This window comes from Coenobita brevimanus, chromosome 93, assembly GCF_032717465.1.
Source record: "Coenobita brevimanus isolate Jiangsu-jjx chromosome 93, ASM3271746v2, whole genome shotgun sequence".
Lineage (NCBI taxonomy): Eukaryota > Metazoa > Arthropoda > Malacostraca > Decapoda > Coenobitidae > Coenobita > Coenobita brevimanus.
In genome coordinates, this window is record NC_137046.1 from 51,708,266 (window position 1) to 51,713,208 (window position 4,943).

Below are 4,943 nucleotides of genomic sequence, written 5' to 3' on the forward strand. Positions count from 1 at the left end.
GAGAGAGAGAGAGATCACATGCGATGCCCTCCAGTCTTTCCGTGGCTTCAGGGCTTCTAACTGTACTCTCTCTCTCTCTCTCTCTCTCTCTCTCTCTCTCTCTCATTTCTGGACCATAACCATCAACAAAATTGTGTATGATAGGCATAGAAAGGTTATAGTGAAGAATGCTAGGGGATTGTATGTACATAAATCTGTTACTAACATAAATACTTCTTTGCATGCTAAAGAGATAATAATGAACGTGAATAAGAAAGAAGCATACGTCATCACATATTCTTGTTAGGCCTTTTTCTCTTCCTAGATGCCGATGATCATGAAAGTAAAGTAGTAGAAGTTTATGTCTAATTTTATACGTTTTTCAGTAAATCTATGGATGCTAAAGAGGTGATGATGATGATGATGATGATGATGATGAAAGTAGTGCCATAGATTAGCTGTACTCTTTTGCCGTAACTGATAATTCTCTGGGTGATGGAGATGATGATGATGATAATGATGGTGATGATACTGATATTGATGGGCGTACCAGAGGTGTACAGTATATGCAATCAGGCACTCATTGATAATTCTGTGGATGCTGTAGGGGATGCTGCGAGGGCGAGATGAAAGTAGATGAGGAGGAGGAGGAGGAGGTGTAGAGGAAGTCATCACGAGGTGGGGGAGGGGAGGGGGTGGGAAGCATAAGGAGATGAGGAGGGGAGGGGAGAAAAAGAGAGAGGCAAGGGAAGGGGAGGTGGGAAAGGAGACGGTAGATAGAGGGAGCAGGAAGGGAGGTAATAGAGAGGGGGGCCGAGGAGGAGAGATGACAAGAAGGGAGAAGGGAGCAGAGTGGTGATAAAAGAAGGGGAAAGGAATGGGACGTAAAAGAGAGGGAATGAGAAAGAGAGAGAGGGACAGAGAGAGAACGTAAGAGAAGGTGGAAGGGAAAGAGCAGAAGTGATGGAGATGAGGAGAGAGAGTGAGAGAGAGGGTGAAGTGGATATAAGGAGGATTGAGGGAGGGAGAGAGCATGAGGGGAGGTCACTGGATGGGTTAGGGAGAATGCTGGAGGAGAGATGGGGGTGGAGGTCTGCGTGGGATATTTAAGTAATATCGGAGAGGCAAGAAAAGCAGTAACGAAGGGTTGGCAGGGAGGGAGGATAAGTAGGTAGTGGGGAGGGATGGTGAATGACAGATTATGATACACTCTGTCGTGTAATCCAGTGTCTAATTTTTTGTGCCTCATTTCCTGGGATGCTGGTGAGGGTACGAGTGTGGGTGCTTGACATTGTTGTCGCCAAGCAGTAGGAGCCCTATGGGGTGGCCAAGGAGGTGGGTGGGTGGCAGGGGTGAGGGACAAAGCAGTGAGGCAGTAGAAAAGAGGCAGTACGGATGAGGCAGAAAGGGTGAGATAGTAGGGGTGAGGAAGAAGGGGCAAGGCAGAGGTGGTGAGGCAGAATGGGGGAGAAGGAAGTTGTGAGGCAAGTGTGTGGTAGAAGGGGCGGGGCAGAGAGGACGAGGCAGAAGGACCGTCAGTGTTTTATGTATATGGTTGTGGAGAGGACAGAAAGCAGCTGTAAGCATGGTTGGATGGGAAGTGAGTAGCAAACATCGTTTCTGAAGAATATTTCCCGGGCTTTGAAATGCTTCGTTTTAAAACAGTAGTGCGAGATTTGGACATTATACCTTACCAAGAGTCCTGTTATCAATCCTGCGACCAAAGTGAGAAGAGAGGTATCATTTTCGCTTAGCCTATTCGTCCTCGTGTGGGGGTGGGAGGTAAGAGTAGGTAGGTGCAAGTGCGTGTGTGGTATGGGAGAGAGGGAGGAAGGTGCGTGGTATGAGAGGGAAGTTGTTGGGTGGTTTGGGAGATACTAGAGGTGTGGGAGGGAGGTGTGCGTGTGGTGATGGTGGTGCAACATCCAGGGCAGCAGGGGCTGTGGGAGGGGGGAGGGGAGATAGTGGCGCTGGCTGCTTCTGAGTGCATTCCCTGCCACAGCTCGGGTCGTGGCCTGCGGGCACGACCCCGGGGTCATCTCTCGAGGTCATGGTCTCAGATTGTTAGCCTGGGGTATGTGGTGCCCGGGGTCACATCACGTCATAGTGTAATGGGGCGTGAGGCAGGCAGGCAGGGCGGGTCTGACCGCGGATGTGGCTGCAAGGGACCCCGCGAGGCTGATGATGCGGACCCGCTCAAGGCTGAATGAAGCTTCTTGTATGAATGACTCTTCATTGAGGTGCGACAGGGGGTGAGCGTGCTCGTAGGGCCATGACCACACATCCTCATGACGGCAGGGCTGGGCGGCTCGTGTGGGGAGTCTCAGCCGTGATGGTTGCCGGGGCGCCGGCCGCCGAGAGTACGGGGGTTTGCCTCAAAGGAGATGTAATGGCAGGCGTGAGACTTGCAAATACTGTGGATAGTGTCACGCTGCCACCAGTGTGCCACATTCACAGGACGATGTTGGAGGCTCCCTGGGGCTCTGAACACACAAAAACATGCATGAACATGGACATATGTCACATTCTAAACACCGGCAGATGTTGTTTGGAAAGCTCATGGTTATATACATTTTTATATATTCATCGGAGATGCACACTTCCTGCGTCAATTAATTTCTGATTTTTGCCTTTGCAGGTGTGTGAGCACGTCCTCCGGACGCAGTGTTTTGCCACCCAGTGTGAGTACTCTGTTTGTCATGTACTGGTATATTATTGCATTAAGGATCATGTCTGTTGCAATATTAGGAGGGAGAGAATGGAGATAGAGTGGAGTGTTTCAGTGAGCACTGTTGTAAAAGATAAACGAGTCTATTTGTGTCTTGATGTATACCGGCACCAGCTGAACTGTACTAATCGTTACATTCCTCGCCCACCTCACTGTTCGCTGCAAAAATCAAGTTGTCTGTAGGAATCCTGTTCTGCGGAGCTCTTGATCAAATAGGTATAAAAATGCGATGATTGAGCAGGGACGTGTCTAGGCGTGTTCGTAGTAAGGAGGTTTCTACCAGGTAAACATTCTTCCCATCCCCCAAACTGAGGGACACTCTGTGGAGCCCTCCATTTTTTTGTAACATTTATAACAAGAAAGCATTCAGAAAGCACATACTTCCGCCAGCACAAACAAAATTTTGTATTATATATTCCTGTATCGGGATTCAGATCCACCGCAGATCTAACCGGACGAATACTTTTATGGTCTCACAAATTCAGTTAATTCTACGGTCTTACTCTGCCCTGTTGCATAGTCTCGGACATCGCATGCCTCCGCCCACACCAATAACATTTTTTACTTATTCCTACATCCGGATCTAGATTCATCTCAAAATCTAATCATATCTCCCTTGACCCATGTATCCACCAGATCTTAGTGAAATTCGTTAGCAACTTTTGTGATATCTTGTGCACAAACGGACAGACAACCACGGGTAAATACATAACCTCCTCCAACTGTGTCTGCGGAGGGACACTGTGTCTGAGCGAATTGTAACCTTGCACTTTTTATGTGGACCGTTTCCTATGATGTGAGACTAAAAATCTTAAAAGTTCAAATTACGAGTGAAAGGATGTATGCCACACTTCACTTGGTCCTTTATAGTTTTCCTGCTTTTATTGTTTTCTTTCATCTATTTCTGGATCCTGTCCACCAAATGCAGTGTGTTAGTGGGAAAGAGAGTTGGAATACTGACTATGATGAAGTTATGCTCTCAGTAAATGAATGAGCGAATAATTAAGTAAATAATAAATAAATAGATAAATTAATACTGTCAGCATTTCTTGTATATATCATACCTTGGTAATGAGGGTGACAACGCAAAACTAAAAAATAAAATAAAAAAAAAATCAAGCTATGCCCCTCGACCACAATGGATATGACCGGCAAGGAGGCCACGGTAGCTGCGGGGTGGGGGGTGAGGTCAGCTGGGGAAGAACAGCTGGGGAGAATCAGCTGGGAGGGCACAGTAGCAACAGGGGAGGGGGAGGGGAGGCCGGGGAGGGGGTCAGGTGGTAGGATCATCAGGGAGGGCACGGAGCCACGGAAGCAGCAACAAGACCTCCAGTGGGGCGTATCGAGGGGCTGGGGCCATTAGCGCGGCGGCGGCCCGGTCGGTATGTCCCGTCACACACGCTAGGTTCATGGAATCCTCAGGGCACCAGTCCCAGTCCCAGAGAGGGGGCAGTGTTCTCCTGGCAGTAGAAGGCTCCCTGGCGTCCCTTTCTGAGATATATTTTCCACCTTTCATTTACCCATCAATCGTGTCAGCCTTATTACCTCGTGTCACATGGACTAAGGATACATTAACATTTCATAGACATAAATAAGGGTGAGGTGTTAGGCAGCCCCCTCACCCCACGGGGACACGCTTCCCAAGTCTGTATTTACACTGGGTCGTATTCTCGTTCACTTAAGATAATTCGCAACTACTCTCCCTTAGCGATAAATTTTACGCACAATATTACACCTCAGTATCCTCCTGCACGTTATTCTCGCAATCTATGTAGATCTTTAAAAAATGTTAAGTAAGATATAAGAGAATATTAAAGTGTAATATGAAAATACCGCTTAACGGACAATATTCTCGTCAGCTTTTATATCTTTTTTGTGCCTCTTCTTGAACAATTTAATTTGCGTGTTACACCATCGTAATATCCTTTATATTACTTATGATTATTTTATATCGACAAACTGTGTAAATGACAAAAAATATTAACATGCTATTAGCAGAAATAGAGGGTAATGAAAAAGTGTGAGGGAGTCTATTCTGGTCCTGGTGGGTATGAGAGGGTCGTTAGGGAGTCTGTTCTGCTCCTTCTGAGTATCAGAGGATCGTTAGGGAGTCTATTCTGCTCTCTCTGGGTATCAGAGGGTATTTAGGGAGTATATTCTGGCCCTTGTTGGTATCGGAGGGTCGTTAGGGAGTATATTCTGGCCCTTGTTGGTATCGGAGGGTCGTTAGGGAGTA